We start from the raw sequence: 15,073 nt of genomic DNA, 5'->3' as shown, positions 1-15,073 counted from the left end.
AGCACTTGCCCGCGAAAGGCAAAGGTCCCGAGTTCGAGTCTCGGTCGGGCACACAGTTTTAATCTGCCAGGAAGTTTCATATCAGCGCACACTCCGCTGCAGAGTGAAAATCTCATTCTGGAAACATCCCCCAGGCTGTGGCTAAGCCATGTCTCCGCAATATCCTTTCTTTCAGGAGTGCTAGTTCTGCAAGGTTCGCAGGAGAGCTTCTGTAAAGTTTGGAAGGTAGGAGACGAGGTACTGGCGGAAGTAAAGCTGTGAGTACCGGGCGTGAGTCGTGCTTCGGTAGCTCAGTTGGTAGAGCACTTGCCCGCGAAAGGCAAAGGTCCCGAGTTCGAGTCTCGGTCGGGCACACAGTTTTAATCTGCCAGGAAGTTTCATATCAGCGCACACTCCGCTGCAGAGTGAAAATCTCATTCTGGAAATATGCTTACATTTGCCAGCACTCGCAAGATGTCCGTCTATACACAATCAAGACAAGAGAAGAAGTGAAGTCGACTAAAAAAATTAACAAAAGAGCGTATCTTGTCGTCTCTTTAGATCACTTTGTTATATTTCTTTGCATTGCATGTCTTTGCATTTCACGACAGAGAAATTATTGTTTTACGGCTACATGATAAAAATATATTATTCAATTTTTAAATGTCTCTTCTTTATAAATACTGTTTTTTAAGTCTTTTCGTAATATAGCACTGGGGACGCTATATTACCCCCCGAAATGTTTATGTCATAAAAAATGTTCGTGTTTTTTGACATAAATATTTCCTCTTTCATGTCCACAGTGTCCACACGCAGATTTTTCTTTCACAGTCTACATATGTCACATCGTATATTTAAACCGTTGTAATTACTGAGGTCTGTTGCACACAAAGTGTAATACAGATGAAGTTATTTACATAACAATGTAATATACAATTGGTTACGTATACAGTCATGTACAAAAGAAAAGGCCGTAGAATACAATTAATTTCATTTTGGCTGCTTGTTTTTAGGGTTGCAACTTTTGCAGTGTTCAAAGGTATACAATCACGAGTTAGTCCGGAATATTTGAAGTCCCAGGGGTGTCAACTGTTCGCTCCCCATTTGGCGCGGCCGTAGAGAAACCCTGGGGAAATCCTCGGCGGAGCGACAGACTAACTGCTTTGGTCACTTTTACTTAATTGTTTCTGGGATGTCATTGGAGTACAGGATGTGCATACATTACAAATATTTTTTTGTTGCACTATGCAAAGAAATGAGGTAATTATAACAATTGATTGCGGTGTCGTTGATGATCTACGCCGCGGCGTTCAGCTCGCGACGGCGTCGTTTGGTGTGTTCGGTGCTCGGCTTTCGCGGCGGCTGCGGAGAGGTCAACGCCCGCTCGACGCCAGCGTGTCTCTCGCCGTCGCGGAACGTCAGAATCAGCTGATCGGCCGCACGGTTGGCGATGCGCTTCTGTCTCGGCCGGGCGTGGCGGAGTGGGATGATATCCGCCCCCCGCGCTTGTTGGCAGGAGTCAGCTCTGCTACGCATCTCCGACGTAGTACATGAAACATACACACAACCAACGTAATATTTGTTTCCCGCTGCAGATGGTTACGCTAGTGGGAAAGAAGCATTTATTAGTGCGGCAGTTGTTGTTAAGTTTTCGCCAGTTTCCGAGTGTCAAGCCAGAGTTTCACCTTCACAGTTTTTCACACTGCTTAAACTAACTGTTTCGATTAGTTCACAAACACTAATGTATTTCATTCAGTCTGAACTGGATTTTGGCTCGTGCTGGATTTTACCAGTCTCTCGCACTAATTATCTCTTTTCATTTTCCACTTAGAATCGTACTTGCCTTCAGATTTTTTGACTATACAATTGTATTTCCGTCTCATCTGAGGTAAGTCCCCATGTCATGTCTGCCCACTCATTGCGTACTTGCCCTCCAGAGCCAGGATCGACTTTAAAAAACTTTGCCTCTCGCATTATTGTACACATTTTATAATCTAGGCCTAGCGTGCAAGTTCCTACATTAATGTTAGATTTGTGACTTTTGTTTACACTACAAATTCGTGCAAATCTCTGCCTTATCAGATGGCAATATATTTTAACAGTCCTTAGCGGTAGTCGCGTTTACTGATTTGCTTTGTACCTTGTCCACAACACATGAGGTACCTTGGGTGATGTACACCCTGCACTCATATTGTTAAGTAAATTATGATTGAGCATATTTCAGGATCGGTATAGACATAAATACATGGAACAACATATACACTATAATATTGAATTTCATAAGTTTCATTACTACTACAGTTCAAAAATATTCATGACACACTAATGAAAAATTCTTTCATCATTACATGCTGTTGAATTTTTTTAAAAAAGTATTTTTAAAGCATTTTTAAAAATGAAATTTGTAAAATATTCTTAAACCTACGTTCACTTTTTTGTGTAATTACTTTAAAATTACTGTTATTCCTTAACATCTACAAAATTAAATCGAACTAATCTTGTGTGCCTCATTGTCTTTAAATGTTACACTAAAATCTGAACATTTACACACAGAAAAAAATACACTCTAAACTTAACCTACTACACACATATGTAACAGTTACTCTGCTGAGCAAACTTCTTTAAGTCTTTGTAAGTATTTTTCTTGTTTCTTTCGTAATTGCCTCCTTCTTTGACCACGGGATGGTGTAGTTTGCGTGACAGAAAGTAACGTGAGGTACCACTTCGATGTTATAGGTGTAGCCCTCGATAACACCGGGTTTTTTCCGAAAACACATTCTCATAATCTGTAAGTAGCTGAGTCAATTCGTTTTGTTGTGCTTCAGTCAAATGTTCTGACTGCGTGACTTTCATGGCTATCAGTTTCCTTCTTTCCTCTTTGTCTTCAGTAATAAATTCTTTATAATATGCTTGTCTTGTACTTCAGTCAGAATATAAATTCATTACCTGTGTTCCTTCGAATCTAGACTGAAAGTTCCGGCAATATTTACCGTTCACTTCCCGTGACCTCAACAATGGCAAAATTACACGTCTACCCTCATTCATAAGGCTTATTTCCCCGCACAAGAGGTCTATTTTTGCGTCCCTCTGGCGTAAAAATTCCATCCCCAGGATGCAAGCAACACCTAATCCTTTAACTACTAGGAACGAGCTTTTCATTGCTTCATTTCCTACCGTAAACTGGACTTGCACCTGGTGCTTTATGATGTGAGATTGTGCACCTATTGCACCTGTTACACGACAATTCTTCACTGGCAATACTGGTATTCTATTATTTTGACTCAAGTACTTGTAAAAATTTGCACTCATGACATTGGTTGACGCACCGGTATCGACTATTATCTGTATTGGTGCTCCGTACATATCTGCTTGCAATATAGACTGCACAACACTTTTGTCGGTTCGGTTACATTTCTGCGGCATGTCTACAAGTTGCTTTTCTATTTTTATTCCCTCATTGTATCTCAGCATACAAAGTTTATAGCTGTCATCCGTGGATGTGCCCTCACTACACCATCCTGCAGCCAACAACGGAGAGCGTATTATGGCTGTCTTTAGTTTAACGGATGAGCATTAGTGGGTTGACAGTTGTCTGTCACTTCCACTAACCTCACATTGTGGTTCTGGTTGTTGTTGTTACTACTGTTGGGTTGGCCGCCCTGCCTCCCCGATGGTGTATTTTTATACTGTGTATGGCCCTGGTTTTGCGGTGGTCGGTTGTAACTTCCTGACATGCTCTGTGATAGACCTGGGTTGGCGTTCCATTGTGGCGCTGTGCTTTGTTGTCACTGTGGTGTCGGTTCGTTACGACCACGCCACTGGTTTCGGTTATTCCGCCATTGCGGATTGCCGTTACCATTATATCCATTACTCATGCGTCCATCATGATGTGTCTTTCGATTTTGAGATTATAACCGTTACCGTTATAACCAATGCCATTGTTTGTGCCTCGATTCTGTTGCTGGTGCTCTTGCCTATTCCCGTTACCATTTGGTACTAAGTTACTACCGTTACTGTGGCTGCTATTGTAATCGGCTTTTTGTTGATTACAGCCTGCATGGTTCTACTTGTTTTCAGTTTTCATATCTTCGATCAATAAGTCAACAGAATCCACTATTTCCATGAATTGTTCTATATCGTATTCTGGCACATTGATGAAATATCTTTTAATTTCACTGGGCAACTTCATTTTTATTAATCTGATTATGTCACGATCGCACATTGGCTCGTTCAAAAATGGTTCAAATGGCTCTGAACACTATGGGACCTAACTGCTGAGGTCATTAGTCCCCTAGAACTTAGAACTAGTTAAACCTAACTAACCTAAGGACATCACAAACATCCATGCCCGAGGCAGGATTCGAACCTGCTACCGTAGCGGTCCTGCGGTTCCAGACTGCAGCGCCTTTAACCGCACGGCCACTTCGGCCGGCCATTGGCTCGTCCCAGTACCTGGTTTTGTTTATATACTTTTCGAAATATTTACGTAACGTTCCCATCTTAGGATTGTACATTTCTGGACTGTAAAACTCCTTTCGTAGTCTTTCTTGGACGCTATCGGACCAAAATTTTTGCAAGAATGCACCTTCAAACTGTTGCATCGTTAGACATTTTTCGGACACGTCGGTGGCCCACAGTGCCGCGTCATCTTGAATAAAGGAGACCACGAACTGTATTCTTTGTCTTTCCGTCCATGTCCTGGGAAACACATTCCTGAAGCTCTTAATAAATACAACAGGGTGGACACTTCGTTTTTCGTTATTGAAGGGTTGGAATGTCCTGTGTTTTATTACATTGTCCTCTTTTCTGCACATCTGATTGCTACATTCTGGGACATTCATTACTTCATGATGTGCGCTGCACGGCATCGCATGTTGTTCGCGCTCATAATTCGCATAAGGTAGCGGTTGCGCACTCGCACCCTGCCTACCGTAAGCGTTATTATAGTAATCAGTACGCGGAGTCGGATTCATTATCTGTCCGCCACTGTTTACATTGCTTTCCAACGCAGACAGTCTCCGCGCGACCTCCTGTTGCCAATTTGGCAACTCCGCTGTCACAAAGGATTTGATCTGTGTTAATTCGGCAAACCCCCCCCCATGAACCATGGATCTTGCCGTTGGTGGGGAGGCTTGCCTGCCTCAAGGATACAGAAGGCCGTACCGTAGGTGCAACCACAACGGAGGGGTATCTGTTGAGAGGCCAGACAAACATGTGGTTCCTGAAAAGGGGCAGTAGCCTTTTCAGTAGTTGCAGGGGCAACAGTCTGGATGATTGACTGATCTGGCCTTGTAACATTAACCAAAACGGCCTTGCTGTGCTGGTACTACGAACGGCTGAAAGCAAGGGGAAACTACAGCCGTAATTTTTCCCGAGGACATGCAGCTTTACTGTATGATTAAATGATGATGGCGTCCTCTTGGGTAAAATATTCCGGAGGTAAAATAGTCCCCCATTCGGATCTCCGGGCGGGGACTACTCAAGAGGACGTCGTTATCAGGAGAAAGAAAACTGGCGTTCTACGGATCGGAGCGTGGAATGTCAGATCCCTTAATCGGGCAGGTAGGTTAGAAAATTTAAAAAGGGAAATGGATAGGTTAAAGTTAGATATAGTGGGAATTAGTGAAGTTCGGTGGCAGGAGGAACAAGACTTTTGGTCAGGTGATTACAGGGTTATAAATACAAAATCAAATAGGGGTAATGCAGGAGTAAGTTTAATAATGAATAAAAAAATAGGAGTGCGGGTTAGCTACTACAAACAGCATAGTGAACGCACATTATTGTGGCCAAGATAGACACAAAGCCCATGCCTATTACAGCAGCACAAGTTTATATGCCAACTAGCTCTGCAGATGACGAAGAAATAGGTGAAATGTATGACGAGATAAAAGAAATTATTCAGGTAGTGAAGGGAGACGAAAATTTAATAGTCATGGGTGACTGGAATTCGTCAGTAGGAAAAGGGAGAGAAGGAAACATAGTAGGTGAATATGGATTGGGGGGAAGAAATGAAAGAGGAAGCCGCCTTGTAGAATTTTGCACAGAGCATAACTTAATCATAGCTAACACTTGGTTCAAGAATCATAAAAGAAGGTTGTATACCTGGAAGAATCCTGGAGATACTAAAAGGTATCAGATAGGTTATATAATGGTAAGACAGAGATTTAGGAACCAGGTTTTAAATTGTAAGACATTTCCAGGGGCAGATGTTGATTCTGACCACATTCTATTGGTTATGAACTGCAGATTGAAACTGAAGAAACTGCAAAAAGGTGGGAATTTAAGGAGATGGGACCTGGAGAAACTGAAAGAACCAGAGGTTGTAGAGAGTTTCAGGGAGAGCATAAGGGAACAATTAACAGGATTGGGGGAAAGAAATACAGTAGAAGAAGAATGGGTAGCTCTGAGGGATGAAGTAGTGAAGGCAGCAGACGATCAAGTAGGTAAAACGACGAGGGCTGATAGAAATCCTTGGGTAACAGAAGAAATATTGAATTTAATTGATGAAAGGAGAAAATATAAAAATGCAGTAAATGAAGCAGGCAAAAAGGAATACAAACGACTCAAAAATGAGATTGACAGGAAGTGCAAAATGGCTAAGCAGGGATGGCTAGAGGACAAATGTAAGGATGTAGAGGCTTGTCTCACTAGGGGTAAGATAGATACTGCCTACAGGAAAATTAAAGAGACCTTTGGAGAGAAGAGAACCACTTGTATGAATATCAAGAGCTCAGATGGCAACCCAGTTCTAAGCAAAGAAGGGAAGGCAGAAAGGTGGAAGGAGTATATAGAGGGTTTATACAAGGGCGATGTACTTGAGGATAATATTATGGAAATGGAAGAGGATGTAGATGAAGACGAAATGGGAGATATTATACTGCGTGAAGAGTTTGACAGAGCACTGAAAGACCTGAGTCGAAACAAGGCCCCGGGAGTAGACAACATTCCATTAGAACTACTGATGGCCTTGGGAGAGCCAGTCACGACAAAACTCTACCATCTGGTGAGCAAGATGTATGAGACAGGCGAAATACCCTCAGACTTCAAGAAGAATATAATAATTCCAATCCCAAAGAAAGCTGGTGTCGACAGATGTGAAAATTACCGAACTATCAGTTTAATAAGTCACAGCTGCAAAATACCAACGCGAATTCTTTACAGACGAATGGAAAAACTGGTAGAAGCGGACCTCGGGGAAGATCATTTTGGATTCCGTAGAAATGTTGTAGCATGTGAGGCAATACTAACCTTACGACTTATCTTAGAAGAAAGATTAAGAAAAGGCAAACCTACGTTTCTAGCATTTGTAGACTTAGAGATAGCTTTTGACAATGTTAACTGGAATACTCTCTTTCAAATTCTGAAGGTGGCAGGGGTAAAATACAGGGAGCGAAAGGCTATTTACAATTTGTACAGAAACCAGATGGCAGTTATAAGAGTCGAGGGGCATGAAAGGGAAGCAGTGGTTGGGAAAGGAGTGAGACAGGGTTGTAGCCTCTCCCCGATGTTATTCAATCTGTATATTGAGCAAGCAGTGAAGGAAACAAAAGAAAAATTCGGAGTAGGTATTAAAATTCATGGAGAAGAAGTAAAAACTTTGAGGTTCGCCGATGACATTGTAATTCTGTCAGAGACAGCAAAGGACTTGGAAGAGCAGTTGAACGGAATGGACAGTGTCTTGAAAGGAGGATATAAGATGAACATCAACAAAAGCAAAACGAGGATAATGGAATGTAGTCAAATTAAGTCGGGTGATGCTTGTAACGCCGGAAATGCATATCCTCCTATTTCCATCTATTGTACTGTAAGTTTTTTCCTTATTTTGTTACCTGAATATATGACATTTCCGTGCCTTTATATATTGTATATTGTATATTGTATATTACAGCGTGTATGAGGTTAGGGCTGACGTTATACGGTCAGACGGTAGCAATGTGGGTTGCGCAGATCCAGAGGAAGTAATTGCAGATACTACTGGGCACATTCCTCCAGGTAGATTGGCGGATGAGATCAATCTGGCCAATATGGAATCAACGAAGGTGACAATTAGTGAAATGATAGCAGGGCAACTCTCACTAGTTGACGAGTTACAGGAAAAGGTTTCGGTATTGGAGGCGAAGCTACAGACTAAGCCTCAGGACAAACGTGTTGAAATTAAAACTGTATGTGAACAGAGACTGAAAAAGCCGCCAGATAAACCGGATTTAGGATCAAAGCCGGATGTTTTTTTTCTGGAATGACCTGGATATAGACGAGGATTTACTGTGGGAAAATAAAGAAACAGTCGAGGACAAGTGTAGACAGATAGTAGTGTCTGCTAATATGCACGACCTACAACTAAACGTGTTGATTGACACCGGTGCAGAATTGAGTGCTGTATCTGGGAAAATATTTGAGTTACTGAAAGACAGACCTGGCATCGTAGTTGTGCCAGTAACAGGAGTGAAAATTATCGGTGCTACTGGAAAGGCCAGTAAACCGGTCACAAAACAGATTTTTGTCAACTTCGAGATATGTGGGGCACGATTTGAACAAGAGTTTGTCGTCGTGCCAGACTTAACTACGGAAGTAATTATCGGGTTGGATTGGCTATTAAAGTACCGTGCAGTGATTAATTGCGAAAGTAAAACTTTGACATGTACGTCACAAGATAAAACAATAGTAGTTAGTTTTGACGAGGCAGGAGGCGGTGTGCATAGGCAATACCAGCCTATACACATTGTTAACTGGCCGGATGCTATTGACGTAGGTATGAATTTGAACTACCGTAACGTGAGGAATCTCGGCATTGACAAAAGTGTAGAAAGTGAAATGGAAGAGATAATCAAATTCCCTCCACGGATTGACATTAATATTGGTGTGAAAAAAGATCGTTTGCGAGAAGTAATGAAGCTAAAAGCCGATGCTCGCATACGTCGTCATGACGCTAAAGCGCGTTTTGCTAAGTTTGCAATCGGAGACTTAGTTCTTGTAAAAGCTCACGAGAAATCGAGCGAGATAGACAATGAAATCTCTAAATTTAAGTTTGTTTATAATGGACCATATAAAGTCATTGGTATACCTCTCACAAATGCTTATTGCTTAGAGTATCCAAGCTCTGGAAAACGATTAGGTATACGGAATATTGTAGACTTGAAATTGTACCAACCTAGGATTGATTAATACCACAGAATGGGTAATTTGTACAGTATGTAATATAGAGTGTAAGATTTAAGGATGTGCCATGTTGCGATGCTTTTGCCTGACCTAGAGGTCATTAAAGAACTTGTAATTAACAAGTAATTAATTTTTGATTAGACGTTTTAACCAATTGAAAAATCCAAGCTGCTAGTTTAAGTTTTCAGCTGAGTCACAGTAGATTAAGGAATGTAAATATGCTTTTGTAACTAGCTGTCAGATTTCATGAATGCATGAATGTGTGATTTACTAGTCATTGCCGATGTACTTAGACGCTGTTTTAAGTTTCAGGCTAGTACATGCGTGTGATGATGGACAGTGTTGAGTTATCCACTGTGATAGTATTAAGGGACTCCTTGAGATTACTCGGGAGTGAGTTTTCCTAAAGAATTCAGTGAAACGGACGTTCTGGAAATGCCGCTACACAGGCGAGTGAGATTAAGCGTGCCGCACAGGCGGGCGCAACAATACTGGCAAGGTGGAGCCGCTGTCGGCTCTTGGGTCGCTGTCGGCTCTTGTGCCGCTGTCGGCATTCTTTGTACTTGCGAGTACGGAAGGCGGAGTTGTTTTTCTTCCCGGACAGCTGATGTGAAAGAATTTTGCTGTCAATATTTATGTTTTTGTCGATCTACTGTATATTATTTTCTTGTTTAGCGTTAAGTGGACTCTCATGACGAGATAATAATTATGAAAAGGTTATATAAAATGTGTATTCTATGTAATTAATAATTAATTTGCGTATTTTGATCTACCTGTTTTTATGACCATGTACTCTAATTAATTTTGCAAATAGTATTCCATTTCTTATAGTATTCCGAATTTTAATGATTTTGGAATAGCTAAACCATTTTCTATGCTTTCTATGAATTTTAATATGTTGTCAACCTGTTTTATTTTGTGCAAGATGACAGAGTGGAATAAGATTAGGACTGTCTCCACTCAATTTTTATGGTCTAAAAAATTGATTTATGCTTAATTAGACGAATGCTAAATTTTGATGATGTTTTGAGCATATGTATTTCCGCTGTTTATTTTTTGGGACATTTTCTGAGTCTGTTTAGGTTACACGAACATCCTCAGACAATGTGGGGCACGTGTAACGCCGGAAATGCATATCCTCCTATTTCCATCTATTGTACTGTAAGTTTTTTCCTTATTTTGTTACCTGAATATATGACATTTCCGTGCCTTTATATATTGTAATTGTTTTACTATTTGTATATATATATATATATATATATATATATATATATATATATATATATATATATATATGCATTTATGTCGATGTATAATTGGTTTGTTTCGTAAATATTATTTGTATTTTTACGCTGGGTCTTGCCTAGGGAAAACTGCTATCGAACGATTACATCGATAGGTCGTGTGAAGAATCAAAGTGTGTAGGATCTTTGGTAGTGTGAACTCTGCCGCGTGGAGCGCGGGCAGGGCAGTTGGAGTCTGGCTGGAGTAGCGAGTGGAGCAGGTGTGTGGTGTGACGCTCCCGCGAGTTGCCGCGCTTTCGGGGTTTAGCAGCATGTAATTGCGCTCGACTTGCGATGATAGTTTCTGACATGGTGTCGCGGACGGGAAGCATTAGCGGGCGCACATCAAGAGCCCGTTTCGTCTGGTGACCGTGTTGAGAAGAACGCGCGCCAACATCCAGCTTCTGCAACAGCGACGGCCGACAATGAGTGACTGTCACCACCTCCTCGATCGACGGCTTCAAACCTTCAATCAACTAACAAGGAAGACCAAAAGCACGTAAAGTTTCAGAACTGTATGGCAGACCTCAGCTTTTCACATTGTTCCATTTGCCTCGCAAAATTACAGCAACTTAGCATGAACCTTTGTTGCTCATTGTCCCAATTGCATTACCAAGCAGGGTCCCTTCCTTTTTCCGAAATGAAACCGAGTGTCGTTGAAATTCAGACGCCAGCATTAAAGTACTATCATTGCATTTCATTACTTTAGTTTCAAAGTGCAGTTAAAGCATAGCTGGCTACAATAGTTAGATTACACAAGCACAAATTAAGAGTGCGAGTTTTGTTAGCATATTTTAGCTTACCTGTGACTGCAGCTCAGCTTGGTACGTACTAAATTTTACTATTGTTAATTATTCAGAATCATTTAATTCAAGTTCAAAGTTAAATCTCTTGTTTCTAAATTGCGTAGAGTCAAGTTGCTTTTGAAATGATTGTTGAGGTAGTCCAAGGCTAACCGTATTCTGCTGGATTTCGATGTGCTTCAGAAAGAAAGCTCACTATTAACTTCAGTCACTAAATTAACTTTCGATTTTCCGGTTTTATTAATTCTTTTGCTAAATTAAGTCAGAGTGTAGCGAAATTTATTACTTCTGACAAACTTTCAGTTTTCACACTACACGTGTCACCTTCAGTTGCCACGCTTCTAGTGCTAATTATATGTGTAATAACCTTTCTTTTTCAGTTACTATAGTAATTGTCCTTAGGACTGGCGACCGTGGTTTTCCCCAAATCTCAAATATCTAATTACCGCTAGTTAATTGTTGACGTAACGGCCGCACATTTACTTTCTTTATTAACTTTACCCCTTTTCAAAATTAATTTCCACCAGTTTCATTTGCATTTTTCCTTTCATTTAGATGTAACCCTTTCCTCCCTCTTTACCGACAGATTAACTTCGGTGACGATTGCTTTCCCAAATTTCCCATTAGGTACACGCGGTTTAATTTTTCACTGTCATTAAGGTCGATAAGTGAGGGGGAGGTTACATGCTGAGGGAATTAGATTAGGAAATGAGACACTTAAAGTAGTAAAGGAGTTTTGCTATTTAGGGAGTAAAATAACTGATGATGGTCGAAGTAGAGAGGATATAAAATGTAGACTGGCAATGGCAAGGAAAGCGTTTCTGAAGAAGAGAAATTTGTTAACATCGAGTATAGACTTAAGTGTCAGGAAGTCATTTCTGAAAGTATTTTTATGGAGTGTAGCAATGTATGGAAGTGAAACATGGACGATAACTAGTTTGGACAGGAAGAGAATAGAAGCTTTCGAAATGTGGTGCTACAGAAGAATGCTGAAGATAAGGTGGGTAGATCACGTAACTAATGAGGAGGTATTGAATAGGATTGGGGAGAAGAGAAGTTTGTGGCACAACTTGACTAGAAGAAGGGATCGGTTGGTAGGACATGTTTTGAGGCATCAAGGGATCACAAATTTAGCATTGGAGGGCACCGTGGAGGGTAACAATCGTAGAGGGAGACCAAGAGATGAATACACTAAGCAGATTCAGAAGGATGTAGGTTGCAGTAGGTACTGGGAGATGAAGAAGCTTGCACAGGATAGAGTAGCATGGAGAGCTGCATCAAACCAGTCTCAGGACTGAAGACCACAACAACAACAATTCGGCACGTAGTGCGGTAGCGCTAGCGTCAATATTTACACTCGCAGCAGCAGTTGCTTGTTCTACAGCTGTTTTTACGTCGCTTTCAATCTTTGCAGATATCTCGCGATCCTTTACTTCAAGCCATTCATTAAATTCTTTGTCGACTTTTTGAGCTTGTACTTCCAAATATGTATCAATACTTTTCCGTGCATCTATCTCCACATTATCCACGTGGTTGGATAAATTCTGGACATTGTCTTCAAGCCTAGCCTGCGATATCTGTAATTTTTGCTTTTCGCCGGCTAAGCTTTGCACAAGATCGGGTATTTCTTTGCACGCGACCCGCATCTCGGCAAGTTCGCTTTGTATACGGTCTAGTTTCGCTTCACTGCGCTGCTCTTGCTCAATGAGCTTTTGCGTTAATTTTTTCTCCTGCTCATGTAGCATCTGAGCCAGTTTTTCGTCTCTTTGTTTTTCCCTCTGTTCTAACATTATTTCTTTTTCCCTATCTCTTTCCTCTAACCTGCGCAGAAATTCTGCAAATGGGTCTGCAATCGGTGAGCATACTGGTGCCCCGCTTAATCTAGCACTCGATTGGCCCCCCTGCCCAGGCAGTGGAGTGGTTTTTATTCTATTCCCTCTCTTCTGTGGAACGTCATTCACTGACCACAGATCCTCGCCCCCCGCTCCGGAAATTATGTTATCCGAGGCGGTGGCTTGGGATTCGTTTACTTATTGCAAATGACCCTCACTTTCCATATTAACAAAATTTTGTTCGTCTGGCACGGATGCTTTAGCTTGTCCTATCTTACCCATAATAAATTCACTTTAAGCCACTGACGAATCTTTAACACTGATACACACACGAATAATTATTCCCTCCAAAAATAAACATATAAATACACAAAACGAATAATTATCCCGTCCAAAAATAAACACATAAATACACAAAACACCGAAGGTATCTCATGTGCACATGGGTTCGATATTCCGCACAGAGCTACACAGGATGCTTGCACAATAGGCCTTACCTTACTTATTTTTCTTTCTCGCAATCATTTTTCTTTTCTACACTTTTTCTTCTCCAGATCTCCTCAGGGTGTGGTTTTGATGTTGTACATGTAAAAGAATTCATATAAGCATTAATATTTTACAACAATTAGACACATACATAATTACATTCAGTACAATAGAGTCAGATTTAGTAAATTTCGTATTTTCTTTGATCGGGCCCCAAAGTTGCGGCGCCAATCTCGCGTCCGTCGGCCGTCGTAATTTAATATATTGTTATTGTTATTATTATTTTTTGATTGTTGCCGACTTACGTCGTGGGCCTTAATTAAAAATGATATTTCGTTTAATTTTGATTTTACGATTAAATGCTTTCCTGAAGTTCTCCTTTCTAACAATATTAATCTCAAATTATTTGTTACGTTAATGAATGTTAGACTCGCTGAATCTTAAAACATGAGCATATAAGCTGAACAATGTAATAAACTTTTCATATTAATTTCCTCGGCTAGTCAGCTCACTTTAAAGCAAAAGATCTTTAGTTATTAATTACAATTGCGGCACACACACGCGCGAGAGTATTTTTCTTACCTCCGTTAATCATTGCCACGTAGTCGGAGTCCTGGCTCTGGCTGCCGGCCGAAGTGGCCGTGCGGTTAAAGGCGCTGCAGTCTAGAACCGCAAGACCGCTACGGTCGCAGGTTCGAATCCTGCCTCGGGCATGGATGTTTGTAATGTCCTTAGGTTAGTTAGGTTTAACTAGTTCTAAGTTCTAGGGGACTAATGACCTCAGCAGTTGAGTCCCATAGTGCTCAGAGCCATTTGAACCATTTGAACCTGGCTCTGGCTGTCGGCTATGGTACTGAAAATAAGAATCTTAAAGCTACGTATTTTCTCCAGCGCCGGGCGGCTGTGGAGAAAAATTAATATTATGTTGATAGCCGGCGACTTTTCCGCGTCCGCTAATTTTTCATAAGTTAATATCGCCACGTAATGGCGTCGTTGGCTGCATCGGCCGCTGCGATTGTTGAACTGTAAATTACTTGAATGCAGGTTAATTCAAGGAAGGCGGAGATGAAATCGGGATCACCTCTTACAAATTAAAAGTGCACAATAATATTAAATCAGTATATATATATATATATATATATATATATATATATATATATTAATCTGCTTAACTCATACAAATATGCTTACATTTGCCAGCACTCGCAAGATGTCCGTCTATACACAATCAAGACAAGAGAAGAAGTGAAGTCGACTAAAAAAACTTACAAAAGAGCGTATCTTGTCGTCTCTTTAGATCACTTTGTTATATTTCTTTGCATTGCATTTCTTTGCATTTCTCGACAGAGAAATTATTGCTTTACGGTTACATGATAAAAATGTATTTTTCAATTTTTAAATGTCTCTTCTTTATAAATACTATAATGCTGTAAAGCAAGGGTTGACCACTTCTAAAGAGAGTGTCGACAAGGAGGATACTTTAATGCCAATAATTCAATAGCATATTACAGGCGTTAATACACGAGTGGACAAT

Source organism: Schistocerca nitens, chromosome 1 (assembly GCF_023898315.1).
Source record: "Schistocerca nitens isolate TAMUIC-IGC-003100 chromosome 1, iqSchNite1.1, whole genome shotgun sequence".
Classification (NCBI taxonomy): Eukaryota; Metazoa; Arthropoda; class Insecta; order Orthoptera; family Acrididae; genus Schistocerca; species Schistocerca nitens.
The sequence above is the reverse complement of the archived record's forward strand: the minus strand, read 5'-3'. Positions refer to the sequence as shown.